Source organism: Chaetura pelagica, unplaced genomic scaffold (assembly GCF_000747805.2).
Source record: "Chaetura pelagica isolate M959 unplaced genomic scaffold, ChaPel_1.0 scaffold121, whole genome shotgun sequence".
In the NCBI taxonomy this organism is placed as follows: Eukaryota; Metazoa; Chordata; class Aves; order Apodiformes; family Apodidae; genus Chaetura; species Chaetura pelagica.
In genome coordinates, this window is record NW_009954546.1 from 3688061 (window position 1) to 3699142 (window position 11082).

Below are 11082 nucleotides of genomic sequence, written 5' to 3' on the forward strand. Positions count from 1 at the left end.
GAGGGGACGGAAGGGGAAGGGAGGGAAGGGGAAGGGAGGGGAGGGAAGGGGAAGGGAGGGAAGGGAGATAACCTTTTCGTGGTATGAAAAAGAAAATGTGGGAAAGCAGTGTCCCTGAACTCTGCTTGAGAAATTGCCTAAGGGCAACATTTAAATGAAAAATAAATAAAACCAAAGCCACACTCAACTATCATGTTAACTAGTGCATATTTTCTGTTGTCTTTAATGGAAATTATAAGGCTTGTTAATTTGTCTTTGCCCAGTTAATTTGTCTATTGTCTTTTGTATTTAGAGGCCAAGTTCATTTCTCATGAAGCATCTTAACACCGAATTTTTGCTCCTTTTGACTAACATGCCATAACTGAAGTCTCATCATATCCTTTGATCGACTATCCTTGCTAAGAACTTTACATAAGAGATATGTACGAGAAATAAAATAACCTAATTACTTAAATGCCTGTGAGAAAAAAGGACTGGCTTCACTCAGAAGGTAGTGACTGCAGGGATCGTGTCAGGGCTGTGTACGTGTTTTCTCTGATTATTCCATGAAGGAGAGATTTCCATGGGAACAGTATATGACAAATACTGACCTTAATCTTGTGTTGTCTGCCTGAATGTAATGACACTTAGAGAGATGGGGCATCTATCCTTTCCCACTGCTGACAAGGAAGTCAAACAGTGACAGAGAAGAAAAGTCATGATATTATCATAGTCACCAAAGGGCACATGTCAGCTGCATTTCCAAGAAGTTCATTCGGCAGTGCTAGTTCTCGGAGAACATGCTGAGTGTATGTCTTTGTGGTTCCATCAGCATCTCCATGTCAGGAAAAAGTAAGCACTCTCCATAGAATTATTCCTATTGAAAAATCAACATAAGATAAGCAACAGCTCATTTCTGAATAAACAGCTTCACAGTCTATGATGAAGACAGCTTTCTTATTCTACTTGCTTACAGAAAATTTAATTAAGGAGCAATGTTAGTAACCAGTACCAGCATTCAAACTTAAGTCCTCTATGAGTAGGATTCTTACATCTTAATATGTAGTAACTGGTTTGACACCGTTTGCTTCCTTGAAACCTGTGGCATACATACCTGTCATCTACTAGACCTCTCTAGAGGATTCATATGTGGTTCTTCAGAAACCTCAAAATAAGTAACCACTGATTAAATTTGCTAGGGCCTTCTCAGAAATCATCTACTAGCACCACTTTCTGTCCCTTCCTAACCATGTTTATGGTTTAGTTTTTCATTTCTGGGTTTGGTTTTTTGGGGTGTTTTTTTTCTGGTTTGCTATTTTTTTTGTTGTTTGGGTTTTTTGTTTCTTTGTGGTTTTTTTGTTGTTGGTTTTTTCTGTTTGTTTGTTTGTTTGTTAATTCCTATAGCACATTAATAAGCTTCTAAGTATCAAAAAATTGGGTTTTGTTAGCCATCTCTACATTCATAAAATTATGTCTTTACTACTGTCTTGGGCTTTCAGATCTGTCTAGGAATACCCTCTGTGTCAAATTCTCATCCTTGTAGAAAAAAACAAAAAAGAGGTTCCTGATTGCTGAGGTTGCACCATCCTCTTGTTTTAAGGTATACCTATCTGTATGGAAGATTTTCTAAGTCATTAGTATCCAGTGTTCCAGCTCAGAAAAAGGTTTGCACCTTGCTTGTCAACAGATGGCTGTCCACTCATTCAGTGATATAATACTTTCATAAAATATAGCAGAATTCGTATGTCATGCTTGCACACATTATCTGCATTGTCATATGAAGCAAGCAAAACAAACACCCAAAAAACAATTTTAATAAAAAATGACAGAAATGTTGAATGCCATGAAAGAGATGCCTTCCATATCCAAGTTACCCAAGCTCAGTTTTAACCCTGAATATCTTTGCTGGAAGTAACGTCTCTCAGAACCCCTGCTTCTATCTATTTACATACATACATAAAAACAATCACATTGACAAACTTCCCACCAAGGTAGCTAGCTTTATCTTTACCTCACAAACTCCCCTCCCCTCTCCACCTCCACCAAGTAACTCCTGCTGGGGTGATACGCCAGCCAACTCCCTTGATGTGTCCTGCCCCAGAGATGGCAGACAGATGGCCTGACATCTGCAGCAAGAAGAGCTGGCAGGTCGCCCTGAAATCTCCCACTCAAGGGAACTGTTATTATGTACTGAAGTCCTTATCCCTAGAAAGAATTCTAGGAATAAAATATATAATTCATGATAAAAACCAATAAAACTTAAAGAAAGATAAAGTAAATAGTGTTTTGAGACAGTTTGCCACAGCATTAGAAGCAACTTGTCCTCATGAGCAATATTTGACATGGAAGCCCACCAACTCCATCATAATTTGGTACTCAAATACAATATGTGTCATAATGCACATTGTGAATTGATATTTATATTAACAGGTATTAGAGGAGCCCACGGTATACACAAATGGTAAAGCAGAAGTGAATCATCCCAAAGAGGAACAATTTTAACTTATATATTTAGTATCTCATCTCGTGATCATGGGTTGAGTAACACTGCACTACTTTCAGAGTACGTATTTTAGGAAGTTCGCTGAAAATTCAAATACCTTTTAAGCAGAGGCTGTTTTGCACTCCATTTCAACAAGGTTAAGTAGACAGACAGACTGACAGAGTACTGACAGAGAGAAAAATAGAGGGAAATAATGTTAGTAATACAGAACATCTTTTCAAATAGGATTTTTTCCTAGAACAATGGGAAATAATTTCAAAGACCACCTGTAAACAATTTAAAGTGCAGTATCCCTAGAGGAAAAATTAAATCATCCAGGCCCACTTAGACCTATCTCCATTACTATCTCCATTGAGTCACAGACTTTGTGGTGAAGGACGCCTTCCTTGCCAGAACTTTGAAGGTGATGTTCTGTTATGAATTAAAAATAACCAACAAACAACAATTAAAAAAAAAAAAGAGTTTTACTAACAAATGACCTTTTAAAAGTAATGTAACTTTGAAGAACACGTAGAGGATTTGAACATAAAATAAGAACAAGAAAATGAGAGAAATTGAGAGAGTATAGCTGAAAAGCAAAGAGCATATTTTAATGCTAGTTTGAATTACCAGCCCTTTTGGGAGAGCTCTACATGCATGTGTAAATACTCAAAGCTCAAATCTCAGCTCTGAAAGACCTCTTTATTTTAAATCAGATCAAAACACTACCTGCACCATCATTCTCAAGGCAGAGTTCCCCAAAGGTGAAAACTACATTGAGGGTTAATTTTGTTGCAAGACATCTGTTTCTCCTTTTGCTGAATTCAGAGATAGAAAATAATAAATTTCTGTTTTAAAAAGAAGCACCACCAATATCCACTATTCAAATCAAAACAAAGGTCAAATATGTTTCATGTATATTTGTCACCTTTTAGGTGTTCAAAGCAATGTCCACAAACTTGTCAGTGTTTATATATACACACACATACATATATATATATAGCTGTGCAATAGGCTCTAGCTATTTTATACAACTACTACTACTGTCTCTTGCCCAGAAGGCAGTAACAGACTGAGAGAGAGGAAAAAAAAATAACTTTCACAGTTTTTGTGTTTTCCCAGCTATCAATCAAATTCTCTCTGACATTGCTTCATTTATGGATTATTGCAAAAACACTGAAACAATGTGCAATGATAATGTTGTAAAGCTACAGAAATGAAATTGGTAGGAGTAACCCATTTCTCACTGGGTTCCCAAGCACTTCTCCACTCTGAATCCCCAGCATTGTTTAAGCTTCAGTTCTATATAAGAAAGCTAATCAAATGACACTCAGGAAAATTGACTTGGCTTTTCAATCTAGTTTCAGATCTCTATTGTACTTATTTCAAATAGCATTTGTTATCCTCTGCATATCCTTAGGAACATGCACTGTCAAGAAATGCCATACAACTTCAAACCATATTTTTTTCCCACCTCTGTAACTTTTTATGCATTCTCTTTTTACATTTTATTACAGAATAACATCTAAAAATGAAATAAAGATTATAGGCAATGCTTCAGGACCTGTAGTACTATGGCTTGCCCTGAATATCAAATCTTCCTGAGAGGAGCTTGCTTCAATACTACTGTAAATTGCCAAAATCTCCCCACTGACCATCACTGTAATTATTTCTGTTTGGAAATAAAAGATTTGATCAGCAGAGTGATTTTTATTTTCTTTTTTTTCCCCCACTCTCTTTCTTGTCAATCTTTCTCCCATTCACTTGAACTGTGCATTTTCTCTTGATGGTGGATTTGGAGATTAAATCTGTATTTATTTGCTGTAGTTATCTCTAGAAGTAAGAGAAAACAACAGATTGCAAAAACAAAAAAAGAAAAGAAAAAAAAAAAAAGAAAATGGAAAAATATAAAGGAGGAAGGGAAGAAAGAAGAGGGGGAGAAAATACAGAGAGCAGTCTTCCCAGCTACTAATTTAACAGGGATTCTGTTTTCTAGTAGTGCCAAAAAAAAAGAAATAATACACAAGAGATATTCACTCCCTTTGTATCCAACACCTGGAGGTTTCACTGTGTATCTACAGCCACTTCCACTGTGTATCTACAGCCGTTCATTGCATAAATGTGTCAGAAACTGAGCAAGAGATCAAATTCAGTGGCAACATAAGCCAAATTTGTGGAGTAAGTTATAATTCAGATGTAAACGAATGACAAAAGACATGTCAACACATCAGTAAAGGAAAATTGGAGTCAAAGCATAAAGTAGAAAGGCATGCTGAGAGTGTGTTCCAGAGGAAGATTCAGAGGGTTTTGTAGAAGAACCAAGTTCAACTTCAAGGTCAACATCAAAGTGACACTAAATGGGAGTAATTTCTTTGTGTCATAGAAAAATGGCAGGGATTAAAACTAGAGTTTGTTATCCTTTCATTTTCCTTTAGACTTTGGACTTAGATTCAGGTAGTAAGCAGCCTCCATCTCCAAGATGGTTAGTGATTTCTTAGGAGACAGAGAAGTCCTGTCCTCTCTCTGGGCCTTAGTTTTCTCCTGAGTAGATCTACCCTAGGCAATGTGGTACAGTCTAGTAAGTAGATCTGAACCACTGGAAGATTATCCAAGTGAAAAGAATTTTGTGGTGCTATGAAGAGAAGAAATTTTGAGCCTTAAAAACAATGCAGGGATGATAACAGAGCATTATGCCAATGTGCTAATTGGAAATACTAAAAAGCCTTTTCTAAAGTGTCATACAGATAGGTCTAGCCAGCTTCTGAATCTAGAGTTTGTGGCTTGTGGGACATCCTCATAGGGGTTACAGAAGTATTACTTTTTAAATTTATATATCACTTGTTTAAACTAATTGCCTAAAAATTGACAAAGAGGAAGATTTTTTTAAAAACAATGTATGGAGTGCCTTTCAACAACTGGAAAACTGGGACACTCACTGGTCCATGAACAATATGAATTCTCAACTGTTGTGTGATGTATACACGCACACACACATATTTAATTCCCATGAAACAAACCATAGCTTTTCTTTTCCCTATTTAATATTAAATAACAGAAATTTCAAAAAACAATCAAAAAATATTAGTATATTAGAAGAGCTGAATCATCAGTTTCTTTAAATTATAATATATAAGGATAAATAAAAATATAAATATTTTTCTCTTTATATAATATCAGTGTATTGAGAAAACATACTCATACAAGCAGATAACTCATGCACATAATATACACATATACCTTTCAAATAAATGCACTTCACATGAGAATTTATATAATACCCATCAGAAAAATACATGACCTACTTATCATCTAGCATTCTTTTCCCCATTTTCGAATACAGGGGAAATGTTTGCTGTCTTCTGATTTTCTGGTGTGTTCATCCCCAAATTTTTAAAGAAAACCACTAGCAATGCTCAGACTACTTCCAAGTTTATTATGGACCCTGATGTGAAATGTAACCACCAAAAAAAACCCCAACATATAGATATACATACCAGAATACTTATTTTTGTGCCCTTTGACGTTTCCTGTTTTAGAGTGAGTACCTACCCATCATTCGATAACATCAAGTAGCTGACTAAAGGCTGCTACACCCTCTAGCAAATTATCTAAAATATTATTTTTAAAAAATGCACCTTTGTAGTGTCTTGCTGAACAAAGTCTCTCTTTGTTGCAGAAAGGACATGGCTCTTTCTTGACCTTGTTTTGATATTAGCATATTTTATGAGCTTTTGTAGTGTGATTACATTTAGTGCATAATTCCCTTTTCATTTCTTCATATACTTATGCTATTAAAATTATAGAATTTATAGAGTGCAGCTACATGGTCAACACATGTCATCAAAGGACTCTGCTACTAATGAAATAGACAGCAGGGTCGGTAGCCCATCATCGCATATCCACTCTGTTCCTTATATTGGCACTAATAAAGCTGCTCAGTGAACCAGAGCATTCTGTTGATCTGAGGAAAGAGTAATCAGTTTTTCTCAGAGGCTGGGTTGGATCAGCTCAAAAGAATTAATATGCAAAACATAAGTGAAGTTGAAAAGAATGAGGGAAAGTTTGTCATATCTTCATCAATAGCACAGATAGAGAGCAATGTAAGATCAGTAAATGTGTATTGACATAGCTAATCTTATCCGTTACAAGAGTTTTTACTATTCCTTTATATTGAGATAACTCTTTAATATTACTTATTTGAAGAAATGTTGCTTCTCCATTAGTTTTCTTTTATGAAAGATTGTCAACAAATTCCCTGAATTTATTGAAATACATCTTTCTTAATCCTTATTTATGAATTTTTTTTATTTTCTATTCCTCCTTATTAATTCTCATGAGCTCTGTTTTTCTGTGGAGTTATTTGTCTTCTAGATTATTAATTGGTTCCTCATTTTGACTGAGAAGATTCAGTTAAGAGCCTCTGCATAGAAATGAATTATCCTCAGCACATCAACCAGCAAAGACTGGTTCATATGTTTATATATTAATGCCTATTACAGAAACTAGTTGAGGCTGAGGTTTATTTTGTTTAAGTTGCTTACTTTTTGGCTGTGAGTGGCTGAACTAAATAACCAAGGTTTGTTTTAAACTCAGTGGTGGGAAACAGGCATATTTACATGAAAGTACTTCTTCATTACTCCTCCACCTTGAAGAACCTGTTTCTGTATTGGACTTAGAAGGGGTTAAGACTGAATAATTCAGGTGTCTAACTTTTAAACATCTACAATTAGATAAAGTAAAATCTGTTACCAATTAACCAATACCCTTCAAAACTGAAATCTCTGAAATATAATTTGCAATCTTAATTTAATCTTCCATAGGTTATGGACTATATTCACAGTCAAAGTGATGAAACTTTATATTTTCATATTTTTTTTAGTCCTACTGTAAGGATCCTTTGGAGTCAATATAAAGAAGCTGCACATTAAATAAATCACTTTGTTTCCTTAGTAATATCTGGAAACTCTGTTCCCTCAGAATAACTATATTATGATCTGTGTTCCCTTGAACCATCTATAGCATGATGCTGACATGACATCTGTCTGATGGATTCTGCTCTTACTTTAATATACAAATTGCTGTTATTTGTCCCTGGTTTATATACCATCAGGAAGAGACAGTGGACATAAAAATGAGTAAGTGTCTTTTGTTTTGTTTTGGGTTTTTTGTTTGTTTTTTTGTTGTTGTTTGTTTGTTTTTTTTCTTCTTTTGTCTCTGTCTCATTCTCTTAAGTAAGACAAGTAAACCTTAATTCTCTTCTCATCCTCCCTCCATCTCTTGCCTGCTGTTACAACAAAGTTATGCTGAGTTATTAGAACATGCAATTCACTTTGTCTTTCGACATTATTCTTAGCTGCCAAATTCATTTTTGCTTGTGTTCTGTGCTCAGGACCACTGAAGAGGCATAGCTATTGAGTCTACACTAGTCTCTACACAAGGTCATGCTCTTAGTACTGTTGTCCATCATGTGTGTAGACTTCCTTAATGACAGACTCATCTCAACTAGGACATTGTTGGATCTCAGTAGGCTAAAGTGAAATTACAACAGTTTATATCTACTGAAAACCTGCATACCAGTTTTTTCATTTTGGAGCGAGTCTGTGATTTAGGAACATTCTGAGCAACAACATAATAGAGTGTTTTATTGTTAACTTTAGAAGAAGATACATTGAAATATGTTTATTAAAGATGTCAGTACTGGAGTGAACTTTTTGTGGAACTGAAATCTGTCATTTAGAAAGCAGTGGTTCTGTGTCGTGGTCTCAAGTCTGAAAATCATCTGGATTACTTTCAGACAGATGAGGAATTTCTGTTTCTCAGTTTACCTATCTCTAGATTAGGCATAATGTCTCATGGTTCATTCAAGGCTTAATTAACTAATGCATGTTTTGCAGCTAGTTGAGAACCTCAGATAAAAGGGTCTATAGAAGTGTAAAGCATTATTACGTTGCAGGAAGATTTTATTTTATTTTATTTTTTTCCCTCCATCAGAAAAACAAGACTTTGTTTAGATTTAATTGTTGGGGTTTTTTTGCATTTATAAAGAGGATTAAGGAAACTGAGCCTATCTAAGTCTTCCTTCTGGTAAAGAAAAAGGAAAAGAAATACAGACTAGAAGCAGAAATAAAATAAAATATTTATAGTAAAATAAATAACTATGTCTAAAGTGTAATACATAAGTAACTGTTAAAACAAGAAAATAAAGTGCTAGGTTTTCTGAGCTATGAAGTAATAGATAAATAGAAATTTAAAAAAATCTTTATGATTAGGTTATGGAAAAGAAATATTGGAAAGCATCACATTTTAATCAGTTATTCTTACCCAGTTTCATGATTTCAATGGATATAGGAGAGTTTAAGAAGATCAGTGAAGCCAAAATCACTTTCTCTATGGTGTTAGTAATTCAATACTTGATATAAACATTTGAGAATCATTCTGCATTACTCAAAGAAAAAGAGTAGACCTTTTATTTTGAGTCAGTTGGTGAAGACTATAATAGTAGTCAGTATCAGAAGATTAAACCCAAATCCCTTGCAGATGGAAATCAGCAAAGCTTCATACAAAATAGTGCCATTGTGCAGCTATGCCAATTGATGCTAGCTGAGAATTAGTCTCCAAATATCACTGTAATTTTATTCTTGACATTAGGATGGCCAAAAGAATATTCACCAATTTGCTAATATTCCTTTTAAAACATTCTTAATCATATTTTGTTGTTTTTCTGTTACTAGATTAAACACAAAATCATGGCAGCATGTGCTAAAATAATGAAGCCAAAACAAACTGGTGTGTTTTCAGGTTATATCGTTTATTAATTTTGGGCACTTTTAGTTTAAATTTCTGACTCTTGTGTTTTTTAGAATTGGGAAAGGAAAAAAAAAAACAACCTTCTTCATTGCATTTTTTAAATGTCAAAGCTAGTCAGACACATTATTTAGCCTAGTTTCTTAAGAATGTATCATTTATTCTGATTTGACACATGCCTGCACCTTTACATATATTCCTTACTGTGGGACATCCTGCATTAGCTATCAGAGAATCCACACAGGATTTCATTGACTTTGTTTCTATCATGGTTTCGGCCCAACACAACAACAAAGAAACAGTCACATGGCTCCTCACTCAGACTCCCCCAACTGTCCCCGCCACACACACACCCTCTAGGATGAAGAGGACAAAGCTCATTAGTTGAGCAGCCACACTGGGCAAAAAGCCATCTTTGGGAATATCAGGATTCAAGAATTAAATTAATTCTAAAAAAACCTAAAAAGCTTCCAGACTCATGAAATGTATAACTACATCTGATTCTAAGAAACTAAATTTAATAACCAAGATAGTCCATTCCAGTCTCTCTTCCTTTAAGAACTGATTTTGAATGCAGTGTAGGTGCTATGCTTCTTTTGATTTAAGTAACTAAGTTAATCTTTCTGTAGCTTTAGGTCTAGGCATTAATGGGTTAACTTGCAAAATGTTTAATGAACATGGCCTCTTTTTGACTAGGTAAACAAGAAATTAAATATCCCACAGCTCATACTCAACATAGTCATTATGAAATAAGAAATTCGAAATGTTTTCCTTTCTCTTTTACTCTCCTAGGAAGAATGAGAACAATGCTATAATGACATAAAAATATAATGCCTTAATGAGTCTTTTTATCTCTGTTCCTCATTCTTCTGTACATTAATGTTCATAAAAGTATCAAACAAAAAGGCAGGGGCATGAACAGTTATATCTCTGAAGCTTGTATAATGGAACTGTTTTATGAGCTCATGGTCACTTTTTGTTTATATTCCATCAAAAATCCCTTATAACACAACTGAAGATTGTGTAAGGCAAATCCTTACATTCATATGAGTTACAGAATTATCAAATTTGGAAGATAATTGTAAGCTTTGCCTATCCTTTGCATGCATTGGAAGGATCATGTTGGTGAATTTAATAACTGGCTCAGTGCATTTAAGTTATTAATGCATCTATACCCGAGAACTGAACATAACAATATGCCAGACAATGGCAGAAAGGAGCCAAATAGCTGGAGTGTAGACAGAACAGCTCTGATTGGTTTTATATGGATCCTACATTAAAGAACTCAGTGGAGCTGAATTGTTCCCTGTGGGTATTAAAAGTTTTATTTTCTTTTTCTCTTCGTTCAGGAAATTATGGTGATTGCAAATCCTAAAGCACTGAAGTTATTTAAAATAGAAGCTGTAAATATATACAGTAGAAAATAGGTATTTTCCCTGTTTTATCATTCCAAAGGATTACAGTAGGATTAAAAAGAGAAGAAAATAGATTTCAAAGCTGTTAGTTTTTCTAACAGTAAGTGGCATGACTTTTCTACTAGAGGAAAAAGTAGGAAAAGGTAAAAACAAAAGAAGAAATAACCACAGACAACAAATTCTAAAATGATAAAAATTGTTCTAATATTAGTGATATGCACACATGCACATACTTATATGTTTATTTATCTACATACCTTTGTGCAGTTAAAGCTTACACTTGCACAGGAACTTTTTTCTAAAAGAACTAAACCTTCAAATTAAATGACATACTGGGCATCCACTGTAGAATCAACTAATATTTGCAATATCACTTTTCCAGTTTAATGTAAATAGTGTGTT